The sequence below is a fragment of the Grus americana genome, chromosome 28, assembly GCF_028858705.1.
Source record: "Grus americana isolate bGruAme1 chromosome 28, bGruAme1.mat, whole genome shotgun sequence".
Lineage (NCBI taxonomy): Eukaryota > Metazoa > Chordata > Aves > Gruiformes > Gruidae > Grus > Grus americana.
In genome coordinates, this window is record NC_072879.1 from 689,549 (window position 1) to 709,844 (window position 20,296).

Consider the following 20,296-nt stretch of genomic DNA (forward strand, 5'->3'; position numbering starts at 1 on the left):
AGATGCTGCAGCTGGCCTTGGCTGTTGACCCCCTGCGGGGGCACGTGAGCAGAGATGCCTTTGGGGCCAGCATCAGCCTTGCAACATACGGGGGGTGGGGGTACAGCCCTGAGATAAGGCTGGGGCTGACATACAGAAACCTGCAGCAGCTCATCTGCTCCCCAGCCTCCCGCCATTAAACGCGCAATCAGAGTGATGTCTGCAGCAAAGCTGCCGGCGGTGGGCTCAGTGGCTGCAGCCCGGGAGACAGACGGACACCAACCATTTTTGTTTTCAGGCGCTTTCATAACTTGCATAGCTGGGAGTTGCGCCGCGGGGTGTCCTGTTCTGCCTCGCCTCCGGCATCGTCTGGTCTGTAACTGTATGTTCCCAGCAGTAAATTCACCTGCCAGGGGAGGTCTCGGGTTCCCTCCCGGCTGGAGGGGTGCCCGGGAACTGCAGCGCTCGCTCCCTGCCCTGCGTCGTGACCCGGCGAGGAACGCAGCTCTGTCTCTGCCCTTGGCCTCTGCGACCAGCTCCTGCCGTGCTGACGCAGCTTTTGGGTCCCTCCGGTTTGGAGGCTGGGTGCCCTGAGCGCTGCTTGTGGGATAACGCAGCAGAAACCCTTCCGGACATCCCTGCTCCGAGACCGGGCTTGGGGGAGGCGGAGGTTGTGGCAGAGCACCGTCGCGTGTTTCACCAGCACGTGCCGGAGCTTTCCCTGCTCCTGCTGGGGGACAAAGGGGCTCTGTGGTGCCTCCAGTGATGCTGCTGTGTCCTACCCGAGCGGCAGATGCCCCGAGTGGCCCTAGGAAAAACCCTTTGGCTTTGTTCATTGTTGCTTCTACGGTTTGCAGTAAAACGGAGCACCGTCCGAGGGCTGTGAGGCACCTGAGAACTGGTCTCTGTCTCCGCCGGGGCGGAGGGAGCTGCTTGGGGTGTTGCTGGCAGGCTCTGAGCAAGCTCTGTCCCGCAGCCAAACCCTTTAGGGTGCAACTCCTGCCCCTCTCTGGGGAGGGATTTGCAGTGGATTTCCCGCCCTGTTGTGGGGCAGCCAACAGCACAGGCTCTTTCTTGGCTGTTGGGGCAGATCTGCCATCATGCACGTTGATTATTTATTCTCTTTGGTTGCAAGGGCTTGGCTAAACATCCTGGCTGTGTTTTTTTTGCCTCGGGTGAGCGCAGGAGCAGAACGAGCCCTCTGTTTCCCAGGGTGGTCGGAGCAAACTGGGGAAGCTGAGGGAAATGTGATGGCCCCAGCTGGCCCCTGGGTTGAGGGGAGCATGGTCGAGGGGGTTTTGGGAGCCAAGGAGAGCAAAAGTGGCTCGTTTGCAATCACGAGTGGGTGCTGGTGCTGTAGCACTGGTTGTTAACATCCCTCCGTGTTCATCCTGGAGCTCACAGGACTGGGAGCACTGGGCTTGCAGCTGGGGGAGGCATGGGCTGATGGCCCCCTTGTCCCCAGTGGAGACGGTGGCCCCATCTGCCCCATCTCCCTTCCCTTCAAGCTGAGCAGGGGTAGCTCTCGGAGAGCCTCTCCTGACCTTTCCAGCTCCATGCCCTCAGCTGCCACCAAGTGACTTGGTGACATTTCACGTCTTGAATGTCTGAGCAATTTCATAAAGAAAAAGCCAGCAGAAATGAAATGCTTCGGCTTTTTGTGTCCGACAAATTGGATTTGTTAACCTGAAGCTTCATCTGTCAGCTGGTGGGGGCCCTCTGTGGCGGGTGGCCGCTGGGACGGGGAGGGAAGGAGAGGGAAAGCGTGGCTGGGACGCCGGGAGGAGGAGGAGGCAGCGGAGGAAGGAGTGGTGTTACGCAGCAGTGTGTAACATTTGCTGCACTTCCAGCAGTGCATTTTTGGAGGTCTTTTTGGGAGGGATGGGTCTTTGCATTGGACACGGGACTGCTGAGCTACCGGTGCTGCCCGGTCAAGGTGGCAGTTGCTGTTTCTCTCTCCCAAGCCAGGAAAGCAGAGTCTTTACCTACCTCCGTCAATCAGGTGATGCTACCGTACGCTCATTTACCCCAGCACGCTACAGTGGCAAAGCAAGATCAATGCAAATGACTCTGCCGCACAAACCGCAGCCCACGCCCGGGCACGTTTGGACAGGGCAGCTCAGCCTTTGCGGCCGCACGTAGCTGCCAGGCTCGGCGTGCACGGCCCTGGGCACGAGCCTGTTGTGTTTGCACAGAGCACGGGCCCCGTTTGCCGAGGGGGAGGCAGGCACCGGCCCGTGCCGCTGCCCGGCATGACTCGACGTGTGGCGGACAGTTGCACAGGACCCGCTTTTAAATTGCGTGTTGCCTATCGCGTTATTTATGGCGGGTGTGTATGGCAGGTAGAAGATGCACGCTCAGGTCCCTTCTGCCGTCCCCGGGGAGCGGGAGGAAGCGTGTGTGCAGGAGGAAGGTAGTTTCCTCTGCTTTCGAGCTGTGTTGGAGAGCTCTGTTCAGACTTAATGCAGTTTAACCCTGCTCTGGAGACAGGCACGAGGAGTCCTGGGTCCCTGGGGAATTGTAAAGGTGCTCCGCCCCCCTTTTCCTTTTTTCCTAAATTAAGAAAAAAATAAAACAAACAAAAAGGCTCTCCGTGACGCGGGCGGGTAAGCGCGTGCAGGGAGAGCCAGCTCCCTGCCGAACTATCGCAGGCAGCAGCTGCCCCGTGACCGTGGGGACCCTGCACCAGCCTGGCGATGCTGGCAGCGCTGGAGCCGGCCGCTCTCGCTCTCTGTCCCTGCATCCCCTTGGCCGTGGCACGTTGCTGCTGCAGCTCCCTCCGTCCGTGCAGGCTTTCTCAGCCTTGCCTTTCCCCGGCTGTGGTTTTGTTGTAAGTCCTCGGTAGATCCATTACTGGCCACGTGGTCCTCGTGGCAGCTTGCAGCCCACGTTGGGGTTTTGCAGGTCTCGCTTGGCTGCTCAGCAGGCTCCAGTGTGGGATGGCTGCAGGCTCTGGAAGACTCTCCAGTGCTGCTCATATGGAAAACACTCTCAGTAACCACACAGAATGGAGGTGGTGCTTAAAAAAAAAAAAAAAAAAAAATACAACTTCACAAAAAAAGGTCATCTGTAGGGGCCTACAGGATGGGGATATCGAAGCTGCCTCGTGTAATTTCTGCTGGGGTTGTGTGACTTGAGAAACTCCTTCCCCTGAGGGATGTCTTTACAAAGCAGAGCTGTGCGGGAGACGTCCCGTCCTGCGGATGTCATCAGACTGGATGCTCCCTCTCCCTGGCGCAGCCCCACCAGGAGATCACCCCCAAAACACCCAGCTGGTAGCCCCAGCAGCGTTTCCTCAGGACAGCTGACCCTGTTTTTTGGTCCTTGTGCATCAGCTGATGCTTTGGGTGTTTCCTGGAGCAGTCCCACAGGAGGGCAAAATGCAAATCCTGAATCCTCCTGCACGAGCAACCACAGCCGCTGGGACAGGAGAGGAGCTCTAGCTCCGATGGGGACCTGGGCGCCCGAGCTGGGCCCAGCTCACTGCTGACCTCAGAGGGCTCCAGAAGGGCTTGGGGACATGGCAGACGTCTTGGAAGCATGCTTGAGAACTCAGCAAGGTGCTGCAGCGCCGTGAGCTGGTGCCTGGTATCTCCCGTGGCTGTGCTTTTGCAAGAGAACTGTTAGAGAGAGAAACGCCTTCCAAGATTATTTGGTTCCCGATGTACGTTGCAGCTTTTTCTGTTCTAACACCACCTAGAAGATTCCCACCACCCCGTGCATCAGGGATGTGTGGCAAAGTCCAAGGCCAAGGGCTGTAATTGAGGTCATGTAGACCAAAGCTCGGGCACAGTGTGCAATGAGTCCAGCGGGGTCACCAGGAACGTGGCTGCCAGAAGAACCCCAGTGGGGTGGAAAATGCCTTTATTGGGTTTCCCCATGTCTTAATTGCGAGTGGGAGACTTGGACCTGGCTTTTTCCCAATGTGGAGAAAGGGGCTGAAACCTTCTGCCCAGATGCTGGTGCCATGGATGTGTGTGGCACATCTTCCCGGCTCCGTCACCTCAATTTGAGAATTTGATGCATCCTGCTGTTTAAAAATAAATAGCTAGTTATTTTGGGCCAGGGAGGCAAACAAATCAACAGGCCAGTGATTTCTTCAATCATCCTGCATGCTGCACAGGGGAAAAATTAATAAAGTGCCTGCCATCCCCAGAAGCTATTTGTTAAAGCCAGCGATAATGATGGGCAAAATTGAGTTCCTGTTTATGACGGGTTCGCTCGCGTTCCTGCTCCCTCTCCAAGGCATCGCTGTTCCTGACAGTGCCGTGGTGGGAAAGGAGGTACTGATCTGCGATTCAAGTCTGAGCTTTTCCAGCATTGGGAGGAGCGGCACGAGGCTCTCCAACCTCTAGGGACTCGCTTGTGCTCCGAGGATTGGGTCCTTTCAGGTGTTTTGGGTCCGTGAGAAAACTGGATTATCCTGGAGCCGCTGTTCTGTGGTTATTGCTCGCTTCTTGGTGAGTTTGGGCCTTTAGAGGCTTTTCGGGGTTTTGCGGAAGCTAGTGGAAACTGCCACATGTGGTGGTGGCTGTTGGAGGAAGGATGGTTGGGAGCAGGCTCCATTCCCTGCTTGGTTGCAGACCAAGAGAACATTGTTTTTTCCATTTTGTTCTTGAACTTTCTCATCTGTAAAATGGGCACATGTGGAGCCACCCTTCATCAGGAGCCCAGGACTCAACTCGTGAATCCATGAGGTTTTCACATGACAACCATGAACTTGAGAAGACCAAGCTTTCCTTGGGCTACTGAGAACTTGCTCAGAGAAGCAGCCAACATTACCTGGCTCCTTCGGGCTATTGGCTACTCTCTGTTTGCCCTCCAAAAGTTAACCAAAAAACCGTTTGGCTTCTGACATCGATAATAAAACACCACATCATGGGAACATCCAGCATCTCTTGATTGCAGACTTAATGGTGTAGGAAGGCTGAAGGAGCATCCTCACCTCCAGGTCTCATCGCTGCAGAGCAAACCTCCACGGGCACCCACTGTGTTATCTCCCCTCCCCAGCCCCTGTGTTCAGTGGCATCCAAAATACTTCTGCAGCCTTGCAGCAGGACCTCCTGCAGCTCGTTGCAGTTTTGGAGGGCTGCTATCCAGCTGCTGCCATTGGGTCCCCCTGAAACTTTCCTCCTGGCCAACTTCAGGAATATTTCATGCCAAAGGTGATAACGGCACAGGATCTCACGTCAAGAGAGATGGAGGGCTTGTCCAGCTGGGAAACGGGGCTGTTTATTTACTGGTTTAGTGCTCTGTGTGTCTTGCATTGCCTCGGTGGAATAGTAATGATGTAAACAGCAGGTTAAACAGCCATGAGTGTAAGACCCAACCCCAGATACGTCGGTGTGGAGGCCAGAGGGAAAGCCGGGCGGGTGAACGCTCATACCCTGCAACTCGAGCGGCTGGAGGTCTCTCAAGAGATGACTTGAGAAGAAAAACCTTTCCTCCCCCCGGTTTGGGTAATGCCCCATCCATAACCCTGTCCACAGGAGCCCTTCTGGCATCAGGGAGGCTGAAGGCAGTGTTTGCTGCTCTGTGTTTTGGGCGGTTTTTGTGATGAACGCTCTCCTTCCCCCACAAAATACCCGCTTTCAGGCTGCTTTCATGTTCAAAGCAAGAGGCGCACAGCTCCTCCTGCTAATGAATCTTTGCTGGTTGCCCCGGCTCGTGGGTGGGTGTGAAGAGCAGATCTGGATTTAGCTCACTGCTGGCGAGGCTTTGGGAAAAAGGGGGGGAAAGTCCCTTTTCAGTTTACTGTTGTCGTAAGAGATGCAGGCTCAGCAGCTGGCGTTCGTTGGGGAACGTGGCCATAAGGTGGCACGAAGTGGCCCTTGAGCTGAAGGTGTGCTCCGTGGTGGTGGATGAAGCTCCCAACCCGCTTACCGGATGGCTCACCGGTCCCGTCATGGCACCAGTGAATATTTAAACCCAGAGTTGATCTGTGTTCAGAGCATTTAAATTAAATAGAGTGCAAGTTGTGTTTTTAAGCTGCTGGTGTTGAGCTCCTGGGAGCCCGTGGATGAAAAGGAGCCGTGGTCACCAGCATCTCACCGTGGTGAGGCAGTGGCTGCCCCTTTCCAGCTGGGTTCGTTCTGGGGCTCTGGGTTCCCCTGTACCTGTCTCTGTGCATCCCGCGTGCTCTTTGCAAGCAGAGTCTTTTTGGTGAAAAAACATCAGTCTGCAGCGATGGCAAATGAACTAAAATTTCACTGCTCTCGGAGGAACAGAGAGATGATCTGGTTCATGCTGGATGCAAGCACTGGGTTGAATCCTAAGTCCTGTCCTTAGGCTCTAGATGTCCGTTTTCATGTCAGGGTGGTGGGTCTGAGGTTGGCCTGTCCCAAGGGACCCTCTCTTGGGGGCCGGGAGGAGCCGATCTCCCCTCCAAAGGGCGGGTGGGTTGGGTGCTCCCACCCCGATGTGGGGACTTTGCCATGAATATGCTCGACAACACCGTGTGGCAGCCACTGCAAGCGGCTCGGGCCTTCTCTGGCACAGAAAGGACAAATTAAATAAACATGCTTGATTGCTTAAACATTTGTTTTTTAAATTAGCAGCAGCTTTTTTATATTAAAGTATGTGGATATGCTGCTGGGGAACACTTTAGCAAGTTGTTTTTTTCTTCCTGGTGCTACTTTTCCAGAGTGATTCCTGATTTAAAAACCAAATGCAAAATGCAGGCCAAGTTTGAGGTTTAATCCTGTAAAAGATGTCGATGGGAAGAAACTGCGCTGCTTGGAGCCGTGGGGCCCTGTTGGGATGCGTGATGAGACAGGCCTTGAAGGCAGCGGCGTTTGCAAACCGCGCCTCGCAAGCGCTGGAGAAAAGACTCTATGAACGGCTCGTAAGTGGTCCGTGAATCGTCAAAATGTTGAAATCTCCTGCAAGGAGGTGTTTGGAGATGCTGTGTATGGGAACGTAATTGTCCGTGTGCTCGCAGGGACGTGGACATGCAGCCTTCGTGCCGTGGTGTCGGTGAGCTGGGCTTGGGGACCAGCTGGGCTTGGCGTCTTCTACTCTGCACGTTGCGTGGTGGGTCACCCTGCACCGAGCTCTTCCCCGGCTGTGCCCCTGGGTTTGTTGTCGCTCTTTGCTCCCTGTCCTGTTTAGATGGCAGAGAGACAGCCCGGCACGAGGGTTACGGCTTCTTCGGCATTACGGGATAAGGGGGTTTTAGATGCTGCTCTGATAGTGACCAAGATTGCTAAATAGCATCTCTGGGAAGGGAAAATGCAGCCAGAGAGACGCTAATGCTTCAGATTGACCTTGCCTGAAGCGTGGGAGGGGGTTGCTGTTTCCGTAGGCTTGCTATCAATTTCCTAAAATAGCATCTGTCCAAAAAATACCACCAATAACCGAGCAAGGATCCCTGTATGCATACCTGTGGGAGTACCGTTCCTGCTGGGGCTTTCAGGGTGTGGTGGCATTGCAGATTAAACTGTGCTCCTGCAGTTTTAGCAAAAAATAAACAGAATTCCCACAACCCTGCAGCTTTTTGTGTCATCCCCCCTGGGTTGAGGCAAAGCTCCCGGCAGCCGGCTCAGGAACCAGCCTGGCTTGGGAGATCCCGCAGGACTTACCCCGGGCTGGCACTGCTTCCTTTCCCTTTGCATGGACCCCAGGCCACATCCTTAATTTTTTTAATTAATGGATGTATCCCGCATGAGCACAGCTCTGGCTCGGCTGTGAGCGTCCATGCACGTCTGCAGGATCGGGGTTTCTCTGCAACTGGCGCGGGAAAGGGGATGGGGAAGGCAGATGCTGCTCCGTACCTTGGCTCTGCACCCTTCCTAAAGGTGACCAGCAGTGGGTTTGGTGGTGGTTGTTTTGTTTTTACATATTAAAGGTTTAATAAATGGAATTAAATACTGTGAAACTTAAGGTAATTAAATGTGGAAGCAGAAGGAAAAAAATTGTAAAGCATCCTCTCCAGGAAACTAATAGGCTCCATGCCTCCTTATCTTAATGATTTTCATAATTTAGCTGAATGCAGAGATAATGGATCTGATGAACCTTTCTGGAGCTAACTTTAGATTTAATGGGCTTCTTGCTGGGGAGCGGGGTGGGGGCAGGCGCAATCAATGCGCTTAAGGAGGGAGATAAGAGCAAGAGAAGCTGAAATAAACAGCCAAACGGGTTTTCCAAAGACTTAAAAGTTGCTGTGTGTCCATGCTGAGTGCTCCCTCCTTCCCACCTGGAATTAACCTCGGAAATCATTTTCAGAGCCCACGTGATTTCCTCTGGCTCGGCCGCACCGGCGCTGCCAGCGGGTTTTGCCTTTCTGCACAACCTCCGACCCTCCGTGGGACGAGGGAGCCGCAAAGCCGGGATCATCTGCGTTAATCTGGTCTCATTGAGGCGGGATCAGTGAAACCACCTCGCAGATTCACTGTATTATGGAGCAGATTGAGGGACTTAGAGAGCAAATTTAATAAATATCATTTCGATATTACTTGGCAGGAAAAAAAAAAAATCTGCTGAGCGGCTGATGTCGAAGCACCCTGTGAAGGATGGTTAATATGGGCATGATGTGTTTGGAGACCTGGGGGAGAGGGGATGGGGAAAATGCTGAATATTGGGGGGTGGCAGAAGGAAAGGACATCCTTCAGGACTGATCTGGGCCAAGAGCTGAGCCTCAGCGGCGCGTCAGGCTGGGTGTGCTCGGGGAAGGGGGGAAATGTGGATGCTTGCGAAGGGATGGAGGTAACACGGCGCAGGACCTGCACCTTCGGTTCCTCTCCGGTGCAGCCACAAGTCTCCTGCTGCCTCCTTGGCTCCATCGGCACTTTGCACGACCAGGGTGCGCAGGGTGCTCCGGCTGATTTAGGGGCAGAGCGGGTGGAGGTGCTGAAGCTGACCTGGACCTGAAGCAGCTTTGCTGTGTCGGTGCAGTGACGCCTGCTCGGGATGCAGAGCCAAACTGACCCCTGTGCTCCGGGGCCAAGCCAGCGCCCTTCCACAGGCACTCTGGGCAGCGTAGCTACTGGCTCTGGAGGTGTTGGCCAAAGCTGGGTTCTTTTGCAGCTGGATATTTGAAAGTGGCAGCAATAGTTTATGTCTGCTTTGTGTCAGGGAGGTGGCACGGCCACGTCCAGGTTTGGGGCTTTGGGGGTCCCGCGGTGCCTTTGCGTCTCAGGACTCCCTGTAGTTCCCGATGGAGTCTCTGAGCTGTGCTCTAACATGTCTGAAGCCTCTTTGGGAGCTTTCCAGTGGAAAAAGCAGAGCTGCTCTAACAGGCCAAGGGCACGAATGGGGGGATGCGAGGCGGGTGCAGGCACCCAGGGTGCCCAAGTGTGACCTGGGGAGCTGTGCTGGGAGCAGGCGCTGTGCCCACGCTTGCGATCCATGCTGCGTGCCAGGTCCTGCTTGCAGATGGGGTATTCTGCCCGGCTGCAAGCGGAGCGGTGCAGAAGCAAAATCCTGTCCGTGGGGCCCAAGGAAAGCTTTGGCTACAGGAGACGAGAGGAAAGCAATTGCGATGGAAAACCCCAAACCCTTTCTACCAGGGCTGGTCATGGTGAGCGAGGTTTTGGCTGCGGGGATGGGTGCTGCTGCCCACCACCTCCCAAGGGCAGCGTGCCCGTCCCGTGCCCGCGCTCAGGACCCGCAGCGGAAGGTGCAGTGCTTGCAGCCAACAGGCAGCCAAAGGGGCTGGTTCATCTTTGTCCCCGGCAGGACCCCCTGCCTGCTGGAAAAACACTTGGGTTAGGAGAAATGTGTGACCTCTTGCTAACCCCTTTCCCCTTCCCCTCTTGCTCTGCAAGATGTTAAAAAGAAGGGGGGGGAAAAAAAAAAAAAGAAGAAAAAAACCCCCTCCACACTGCGGCCAATCCAAGGAGGGCGAGAGCCGGGGACCATATCATTAAAATGCTAAAAATGAGTGTGCTGAAAACAGACACAATTGGGTATTTAAAGCTCTGAATGAAAAGAGTGTGTGTTAGCCGGCTTGCGGAGAGCCGGTCTCCCAGAGCCCCTGGAAAATATGTGGTCAAGCCTGCACCATTAACTTTTTGTTTCTGGTTTGTAAAGTAGCTGTGAAATCCCGGGGGGGACACAGACCCCACGTCCCTGCCAGGCCAGGGAGGATGCCCGCGCTCTGCCGGAGGGGCGGCTTTGCCAGTCGCTTGATGTACGCTGGGTAGTGCCGACGTCCTGAGCCTTTTGCTCTCCTGCGGCAATCTTTATCCCAAAATGCGGCGCTCGGCATGGGGACTCGTGCGACGCCTGCGTCCCACGTCACCGGGGACCCCTGTGCCACCTCCGTTGCAGACCGGGTGGAATTTGCACCAGCCGGTCCCTCTTGCTTTGAAGCAGGGGGGGTGTGGATGGAGGGGCGAAGCAGGAGGTGTGACCCCGAGTGGGAGCTGCTTCAGCCCTGCTCCAAACCAGCCACAAATTGATTCCTGGGTGAATCACCGCTAAGTCACTTCAGGGCTGTTGCATCGTTTGAATGCAGCATCTTAAAAGCTGGGCAGCTTGGGCTGCTGGAGGCAGGTTCCCCGGGGCCGTACCGAGAGACACGGAACCCTGCAATGGTTTTTGGTGCCTCCTCTATGCGGGAACGTGGACCTCTGCAGCCGCACTCAAGCGTGGGTTTGCTGCATCCCAGCTCATCCCTGGGCAGAGGTTGTGGCTGGTGTTTAGCTGCAGATTGACGCTGGCCGCAGCGTGCCACGTGGGAGGACAGAGGTGTACACAGGGTTATTTCTGCGCACGTACGCGGGTTTCCCTCGTGTGCGTACGCAGAGGGATCCGTGTGGGTGCAAAATGCCCCTAAAATGTCTCCTAGGGCAAGCATTAACTGCCAGGCTGGGCTTAGCTCCAGCAGGCAGGAACAGATGAATCAGACACTTAATGGTAAAATCAAACCTCTCAAAGTATTAAAAACAACCCAGTTCCAGCGGGCTCCTCTCTGTCGTCCAGGGAGCCCCAGCGAGAGGGAGCAAGAAAGGATTTTAAACCAAACTGGGATTTTTTTTTTGGGGGGGGGGACGACACGACACGACACCCCCCACCCATATCTCTTGGCTGCCAGCCTCTCCGAAGGGGAAGTTTTACCCCGCCTCCCGCGGTCTCGGATGTCAGGTTGGCAAGAAAAATCCCATCTGTTTTCAATCTGGATCCTCACTTCCATCCACCCAGCCCCTTTCTCCTCCCCGCGCTCCCCCGCTCCCAGCCCCCAGAGCTGGCGTGTGCACCAGGCAGGCCTTGGTGACGCTTTTTTTTTAATATATATATAATTTTTTTTTTTCTTCTAAAAATGTATGTGGCCTCCTTTGCCCCCCGCGTCCTCCCCCTTCTCCCAGGCACATGCTCCAGCGCAGCCCTCTCCGCGCTGGGGCCTGCCAAGAGCCGCTCAGCCCCGCTACGGTCACTGGCTCGGAGAATTCCCAAATGACTGAGGATTTTCAACCCTAAGCTTTCAGAAGGGAAAAAAAAAAAGCAGCAAAATTGAGGGGGGAGGATAGGGAAGGAATTTTGTTGTTGTGATTTTTTTGTTTGGGGGTTTTGTTTGGTTCCAGCTTCTTGGTATGATTTAGGAAAGAGCAAGTACAGAGTGTTTTGTTCCTGCCCAGAGATAACAGAGCTACTCTGAAATCCTATACGGAGTCAATGCAAAGACATATACGTAGCAATCGTGATATCCTAATCTCTCTCTGGAGAAACCCTTTTGTTGCACACCCCCTCTTGCCTTTCCCTTCGCTGTCCTCTCTTGCTGCGTTATGTCTTATTTAAACTGTAAAGTCCTCAGGCTAGGAATTACCTTCTCTCTTTACAGATGGCTGCGAGAGCTTTGCACGTCTGTGGAGCTCCATGAAAAATAAATGAAGAAGGCTGTGGCTTTTGTTGTTGGGTTTTCTTTTTTCTTTTTTTTTTTTTTAAAGTGTTTGGAGGTGAGAGTTTATCTGATTGTAGAGCCAGACCCAAGATAGTGAGGATCTGATGAGCGGTGGTGGGTTTTGTATTGCCAAAAATCTCAAGGCAGGGGGTTAGCTCAGCTGCACCCCTTCCCTTTCGGCTCCCTGTGCCGGGCTGGCGTGGGACCACTCAAAGCTGCCCCATGGCCAGGGTTTCGTGCTCTGGCTGGGGTTTGGGGGGCTCAGGGGGAGCCCCGGCTCCTGCTTGGATGGGATCTGATGGGGGAAGAGCCCGGGTGCTGCTGGCTGGAGGGGATGGGGCGCGTGCCCCGGCTGCGGTGCCTCGGTCTCCCCTTTGGGCAAGCGCTGCCCGCGAGTGGCTGCCCTGTGGGGGTGAGTTAATGGTGGCGCGGCCGGGGGTGCTGGGGGGAGCAGCGGTGCTCCCCTGCCTTGGGAGAGCGAGGGCGGCTTTTGCTTTTAATTTTGGGGAGTACCGTGAGAGCAGAGGGACAGGGCTGTCTGAGGGGACTCCAAGGGACCGGTGCGGGGGGGGTGGACCCCAAAGGGACAGGCAGGAGGGACCCCAAGGGGCCAGGCCAGGCTCGGGGGGACCCTGAGTGGCCAGGCTGGAGGAGGGGGGACCCCAGGGCCAGGTAAGGGGGGACCCCAGAGGCTCAGCTCCAGGGGTACGGGGGGAGAGGGTAACCCAGGGCCGGACGCCCTGAGGGGGCGCCGGCGAGGCCTCGCGGGCCGCGGCGCTCCCCCGCCCCGGGCCTCCCGCCCCCCTCGGGCGCGCTGCCCCCCCCCCCGGAGCCTCCCCCGCCCCGCTCCCCGTTCGCGTTGGGCCCCGCGGCCCGGCCCCGCCCCGCCCCGGCTCCGCCTCCCTCCGCCCGGGCCGCGGCGGGCTCCTCGGCGGGGTCGCGGCGCCCCTGGGCCCGTAGGCGCCGCGGGCCGCCGTGCTGAGGGCGGCGCGGGTGGGACGGCCGGTCCGCTCCCGGTAAGTGCCTGCCCCTGGCCCGCGCCCCGACAAGCCCCGGGGGCGCCGAGGGGCTCCCCTCACCCCGGACCCCTCCGGCACCGAAACGATTTGATTTAAAGATTTGTGTTTTTCTCCATTTTTAAGAAGGGGAAACAATCGCCCTCTCCCCCCCCCCCCACCCCCCGGTAGCACCTTCCTCTGGGGAGCATCCAGCGCGGCCGGGTCCTCCCGGCGTCGTGTGTGGGACGGGCCCGCGGGTGGAGGGGGCAGCGGAGGAGCCGGGGCGCTCGGGGTGCCTGCTGCCGCCTGCTGCCCCGCGGGCTGCCGCCGTGGGCGAGCGGCAAACACCCGCTTCTGTACCGCTGCCGGGGTAGCTGCGGTGGGTGGCCTGGCTCGGACGGAGGGGGAGGCGGGCTGGGGGCTGGGGCCGCGGTGGGACCCCCCCGCCCCCCTTCTCCCCCTTTTCCTCCAGCTCACGGGAACGTTTTGCTGCAAAACAACAGGCAAAGTGTAAAAACCGCGTCCGGCACCCCCCGATGGTGCTGGGAGCGCTCGCCTGCGTTACAAAGGGCTGGTTCTCCACCCTTTTTTTCCAAATTACCCGTTTTAGTATATGTTTTCTTGGTTGGTTTTTTTTTTTTTCCTGTACTGGAAATGCTTTTTATTTTTTAATGAGCAAAAGGCAGCCCAGGTCCGCAGCAGTTGCCTGCACGATGCTCTCCACAGCTCCAGGCAGGACACGGGCTTTGAGCGTTTGAGTAACGTACAAAATTTATTCACTGTAAACATTGCACAACTTCTGTGCTCGGCTCCCAGGATTAAAATATAACTCGCTTTCTCGGTTTTGCATGACTTGCTTGCTAGCCGTTGTACTACTGCTCAAGCTCAAGATGCAGATTTGTCTAAAATACGTAATTTTAGAAACATAAGATGGGAAGAAAATGCTCCATTTTGTTATGGGAACCGTGTAGCTGGAACTTTTCTGACAAATGTCCATATTTTGTCCCTTTATGATTTCTTTCTCACTCTTGCAAAGGCAAAATACTTCTATGGTGCAGGTAACTTCTACGTCAAGGCTCTAACTTTGAATTCGCAGCAGCTGGTCTGACTGGAGGCAGTTAAAGGAACACTTGAAATTAAATTTAAATTTATATTGTTCGTTGGCGGAGAACTCCTGCAGTTAAGGGAAAAAATGTAAAGATTAAGCTGATCATTACTATATATGAAAAGCAGTTTCAAACATTAACATTATGGTTCCTTTCTTAAAAAAAAAAAAAGAGGATTCTCTAGCCTGTGCTTTGTATAGCTGCATCTCGCTATCCTTTCATTTTCCTTTTCCCGAAAACGTCACTTAGCGGAGGAGAAATCACAAATTCAAGCGCACTGGGATCGCCACACACAGAACAGAGGAACATCTGCTGAAGAGAGACTTTCTGAGAATAACGAACCACCTGCACTGGGAAATTTTTCTTCTCTCGTAACTAGCTCAGTGTTCGTGGGGTGCACGGCTGTAATCCACCGCTGATTTCTCTCTGGCTGCAAAGGTGCTTCTCAGCCCTGGTATTTTACAAGGCTAATATTTATTTACAGACTTATACAGTTGGTTGGGGTTTGGTGGTTGGTTTGTTTGTTTTTTCGCCAAAAAGGAGGAAGTGAAAAATCTGCATTTGAGCTAATTGAGCTATTTTAACAGTCTCTTCATCATTTGCGTTTTCTCTAACGTAATGAGCGTCTGGAGTTGATTGGTGCCTTTCAAGCCGCCCTCTCGCTTCTTGCGGAGGAGTGTGTTGGGATGTGGGCTCGAAGACCGTAAGTAAGGCTGGCTCAGACAGTAGCTCTGGCTAGATGAGGTGGTTCTGCACCAGGGACTGAGCTGCGCCCGAGGAGAGGTCTGCACAGAGGATAGCAGCTCTGGAGCTGTGCTTCCCTCTTCCGCTTGTCATCCCTGGTGTAAAAACCATAGTGCTCACCATCCTTTCGTGCTGTTGCTCCAAGATCCTGCCAAGTAGAAGGGAAGGTGTCTTCTATCATCTTGGGAACGTGGCGTTGATCCCTAGTGCAGAAAGAGATACATTACCTCCTGGAGAAGCGCGGATGCTTGTTCCAAATCTTTCTGCCAGTCGGAGTGGAAACGAGGGAGCGGGGCAGCATCTGGGCTCCTGCTCTGTGGTCTGGCTGCTCTGCAACCTCCTCCTGCAGCCGAAAGGCAAAGCAGTGATTTTTCAAAGGGACTGAAACCAGAGAAGGCCCAGTTATGCTTTTGACTTGGAAGAGATTCGTGTCATATTTTTGGGAGGTGGAGGTACCAAAATAAACTGTCTGAAGGTTCAGCGTGCAGACAGGGAGTGAATTTAGTATGAGGTACTAAATTCCTGCAAAGGTGACAGTTGCAGCAGGTATATGAGGAAATCCCTCATTACCCTGCAGAGCTGGAAAAGCAGGATATGGTGTTTTATTATGTTTCTTAACCTTGATCACAGCAAGTTTCAAACACCTCTTTACCCTCGCTGTTGAATCTGGCCTGTGGGTACAGATTCTTGTACAGCGCAGCTATTTCACTAGATTTAATCTCTAAGGAGCGTGCCAGAAAAACAGCCTTGGGGAAATGGCAATCTGCTAGCTTCCTTGTCTGTAAAATGGGAATAGCGATGCGTAACTCCTTTCTGTAAAGTGTTTTAGGGTCAACCAGTGAAAAGCACTGAAGTGCCACGGGTTGGATCCTTCGGCCAAAACGAGACGAGGCAGAAGCAGTAGCGAGGCTGGCGGCAGGTCGGCTGCGAGGCCAGGAATAGACCCGGTTATCCCTGATTTCTGCTCAAGCATCCCTGTCTGCTGCGTGTGGGCGCAGGCCAAAAAAGAGCAGCAGTGCCGGTGTCACCCGGCTGCGCGTAGAGGAGAAAATCGAGGTTGCACAATCCCGTCCTTGGTGCCTTTTCGGGGTCTGCCTCGTGGTGCCAGGTGTGGGAGTGACAGGTTGTCTGACACCGGACTGCAAAGAGCTGGATTGAAGCCACTTACTCATTTCGTGCTGGCTTCTGTGCAGCCCTTGTGTAGTAACGACTTTGTAGATGCTGCTCACCTGGGCTGAATTTTTAACCAGTCACCTGGAGATGAAAGGCACTCGATCCCATTACCACTCCCCTCAAGCCATCCTCTGCCCTCTGTTTGAAGAGATTTTCAACCCCACGTATATTTTATTCCCATGCAAGTCTTTGCTGTCGGACTCGGCAGAGATTGGAGCGCATCCTGTGGCACTGGGGAAGTGTAATCTTGTTACATTTGAATTTATTTCATGCTGCGTTTGCGGGTGTGAAGAGCGAACTGGTAAAATTAGGGACTGTGGAAGGTGTGAGACACTGTGTTTGTTCAAATGCTGACGGTGGGAAAACATCTGTTAGAAGCTCTCTTTGAAGGAGTAGCTGCCCTTCGAGAACTATTTTGTAGGAGTAATAACTGTTGCAGTAGGTGAAACCTTCTGAATCAGGAGGCACCTGGGAGATGTTACAGCTGTGGACGTGCACGGGCTGATGCAGGGATGGAGATCTGTCACTCTGAGCCCGGCAACACCTTTATTTTTTTTTTTGGCGTCTTGTGTCATTTCCCAAGTGACCGCCACCTTGATTTTACCTGAGCTCACGTGTGCTTGCGTGAGTTTGGTTTTTTAAAGAAGCTGTTCTGCCCTTCCTTTCTATTTACGGGTAACTCTTTTATGGGTTTGTAAGGGCATGTTTCAATTTTTCCGTGTACTGACTAGTGCTCTCATTAGCACCTAGGAAGTGCGTTGCAAAAATTCTGTATTAAAATCTGTGCAGAGGTAGGTTTTATTCATGTGAGGAAGCCACACAGTGCCTGGTTTCAGCATCAGCTCCCCAGTCGCAGGATGACTTACCTGCTGATTTTGACTTGCTATCTATTTACGATAAGGCAGGAGGCAGTGCGTTGCAGCTAAGGGAATTGAGGCCAGCCCCCTGTTTATGGTAATTCTTAAATAGTTCATTTGGGCGTAATGCCTCTTTTTACAGTTGATTCTCTATTACAAACAGATTTTCTGATAATAGCACCTGTGCCATTCAGATGGGATCATTATTATAATAGCAGCAAGTATTGTTACAGAATCGGTATGTGGAATTTATGTGGGATCGTTATAATGACAGAAGTAATATCATAAATAAAACGATGCTGTAACGGCAGCACTAAACTGGGTGTAATAGGGAAAATGACAGTTCAGATTTCCCCCAAGCCTCGGCACCTGGAGCCTTGTGAGGATTTGTCCCGTACGGTCCCTGCCTGCGGAGGAGGTGGGAGTGCGGGTGGCTGGGGAGGGCAGGGGCTGTCCCTGCGGCGCAGGGATGCTCGGGGTGTGGGAGGGAGGAGAGATGCTCTTCCCATACAAATCAGGGAAACCATTAGCTGGAGCCGTTTCACAAGCCGAACAGGGAGATTGTTGCAAATAATTAGTTGTGGAAACCGGGCATTGTTCTCATTCGGCAGGGCGCTAGGTTTTGCTCTTGGGCTGGCTCCATTAACACGGTTTTTTTCAGGCTGGGTTTCAGGCGGGGCTTTTGCAGGCACAGCCTGTCCCTCCTATGCGGTGTTGGGACGCTCTGTGCCTGCCGGCACGTTGCTTTTCCCGTTTCTCTGTGGGAAATGTGGGAAAGCTTGAAATTGCATTTGTGAAATAAGGATGGGGGTTGAGACTGTAAACTGCCCGGTGGGACTTGGTAGAGGCGGCTGATGTAAACAGTATGCCCTAATGCTGGAAGCGGTAGTACCAAACCCTCACAAACAGAAGAAAAAGGGAAGAAACGGTAAAAAATCAGTGCATTTGAAAAGTTACTGAAGATGTGGAGATTATCCCCCCGCTCCACTTCTCTTTCTATGAACAAATCCCTGGAGATGGGTGTGTTGTCTTAAAGGCCGGTCTTGCGGTCGGGTTTAGCAAATACAGATAATCCAGATGGCTAATCTCGAGTGTGGTTTGGCTAGCAAAATCCTTCTGGCAAGCTGTGAGGAGGATGCCGGGAAGAGGTTTGCAACAGTCGTATTTAAACAAAGTCGCTGCTAATGCTGCTTCAGCCGTCGTGTGGACAGAGCACAGATGTCTTGCTTGGGTTTTGATATTTATTTATTTATTTTTAAATAAAATCCCTTTTATTTTCCATCAGTGACCCCTGTTTTAAATCCCTGATCCAAGAGGTGGAATTGTAACCCCTTGGCGGACTCAGATGCGATTTGACTTTTGTCACCGTGTCCCTGATGAGGGATGTGGCCCCTCTCCGGCACGCTGGTGCCCAGGGCGTGCGGCAGAAGGATGCGCGGCTGCGCAGGCGGGTTGATGCGCTTTGAACTCACTTTTTGCCCAGGGGCCCCGTCGGGACAGGGGTGATGGGGCGATTGCTTTTTGATGCTTGGTGCTGCCTTTGTCAGTGGACATCTGGTGCCAGGATTGCTGCTGTCGGGGCTGGGGGTGGGCTGCAAGGCCAGGGAATTTGATGGATTAGTGCGGTTGGAGGGCTGGGGGAGGGGACGGGTAGGGTTTCAGCTTTTGCTGCAGGTAGGGAGAGAATTTGGGGATTAAGGGCACTTTTCTGCAAGCTGCAACGGTGTGGGGGGGGAGGATTCAGAGAGGGGGAAGGGTTGGGAAGAAAATAGTCTTTCCACTTTTCCCAAAGCAATGACATTTGTTTGCTCTGTAAGGCAGCACAAGGGAAATGTGTGTGCGTCCAGAGCGGGGGATGAAAAAAATCCACAGCAAATCTGGTGCCGGTCTGTCCCCCCAGCTTTGTAACCCTTGGGAATCCCAGTTGCTTGCGCCTGGCCTTGGGGTCACTTGGTTCATTCCCTGCTGCTTCCTATGAATTCAATAACCTCCTTCTCTCCCCAGAGATCAGCTTAAATTAAAACTTTATCCTTTACTTAAGGAAGCGAGTGGCAGCATCTCCCCATGCTCTGTCACAGGATCCGGGTAGTTTGCACGGCCCCGTCCGTCCATCTTTCCCCGTGGTCACCAGATGGGCTGTGCTGGGAATCGGCAGCTTTTGAGCTGCTGGAGCAGGAGGAGGGGGATGTGGGATGTCTTCTGCCCCTGATCTCCTTGGGTGAAGGAGTAGGAAAGAAAATCCTGATTTTTAAAAGCCTCCCTGAGGGCAGATACTTCAACACGCTCTGGCCTGGAAAGAGGAAAATTGCTGTTTTTCTTGGGGTAGGACCAGACTCCTGGGGATATGGCCGGGATGCATAACATGGTCCTTTCCCGGAGCGCTCTGTGCCAGCGAGTGTCCGCGCGTGGGTGGAAACGCCCCGTCCCTTGTCTGCCTGCAAGACCAGGAGGGTTTGCGTAGCGGCGAGGGCCACCGGGAACTGGCCAAAATGGGGACTTCGAGGAATAGTCACAGTGAAATCCAATCTCTGCCCGGCGCCGTGTTTGAGGATCAAATCCACGTGTAAAAACTGCCCGGAAGATTTAATGTCTGCTGGCTTTGCCTCCTGGAAATGCTACTGCGGGGAGGTCGGATCTCTGGGAGGCACGTTCAGGCCTTTGATTCGTGTTTTGGGGCTACACGTGCACACACGTGTGCTGTAAACATCGGTTTTGTTCAGGGCAGGATTTGTTTTGTGCGGGGAGGGACGTACAGCCGCCCCGCACACAGCTCCTTTCCGCCTGCCAGACGTGGGCAATGTGCAGCAGAGACACAGTCCCAGCCAGGCAGGGAGCTCCGTGCTTGTGTTGTAAAATAAGCCCTCGTGGGTGATATTTTTCACCCTTTCCAGCAGAAATTGAGAAAAGTGGAGTTGGAGAGGAGCAGAAAATTCATGCATAACGAAGGAAAGTTTGGGACTGAGATGAGGGAGGTACTGCAAAGCGTGAGAGATACCAAAGGGGTGTTGGAGGGTTTGGACTGGGGGAGTCTTTTGTCTTTCCTTGTGTTGTTGTAACCATAATGCCAAGGCTATTGAACTGCATTTTGAATTTTGATTTCTTCTCTGTGTTGAACAAAGTGGTGGCTAAGGGCCATGGCAGCGCAGCAGGTCTCGGGACTGCAAGGTTTCTGAAGTCGGAAAGCCTTAAAACACTGGTCTGAAAAAAGGAGAATGACAAATAAGGGGTAAAGTTACAACTACCATCTTGAAAATGCATTTATTTGAACTGTAGGAGCAAAAGGCAGCAAAAATTGGGGGAGAGGAGGGAAGAACTGACTGTAAAAATGCGTGCGGGGAAGTGAACAGCTGTGGCGTTCTGTGAAATGGGAGCTGCTTGAATTCAAAGGATTACTTCGCTAACGAAGACCTGGTGTTTGCGCTGGGGCTGAAGGCTGCAGCCCCAAGCGTGCAGGCAGGAGAAGACCCTGCAGAAATTCAGGCTGCTCCAGCCTGCCCAGGTGGGTTAACTGCTGCTGGAGATGGGCCCTGCTAGCCAGGAAGGTCCCAGTCTCCCCAGCCATGATACTGCAGTATCTTACAGGTCCTGTTGCCCACGGCG

General features: G+C 53.9%; 1 protein-coding gene across 7 annotated transcripts in view; it reads left to right on the forward strand.

The window, feature by feature from the left end:
- The window catches only part of PTPRS (protein tyrosine phosphatase receptor type S), a 162,410-nt gene that overhangs the window by 13,607 nt on the left and 128,507 nt on the right, over positions 1–20,296 (forward strand). The window contains exon 1 of one of the 7 annotated variants that reach the window (XM_054805127.1): positions 12,724–12,834. The exons of the other annotated variants lie outside the window; for them this stretch is intronic. The gene's annotated coding sequence lies outside the window, so the exon portion shown is untranslated. Of the gene's footprint in view, positions 1–12,723; positions 12,835–20,296 lie in introns of those variants that run through there. 7 annotated transcript variants of the gene reach the window in all.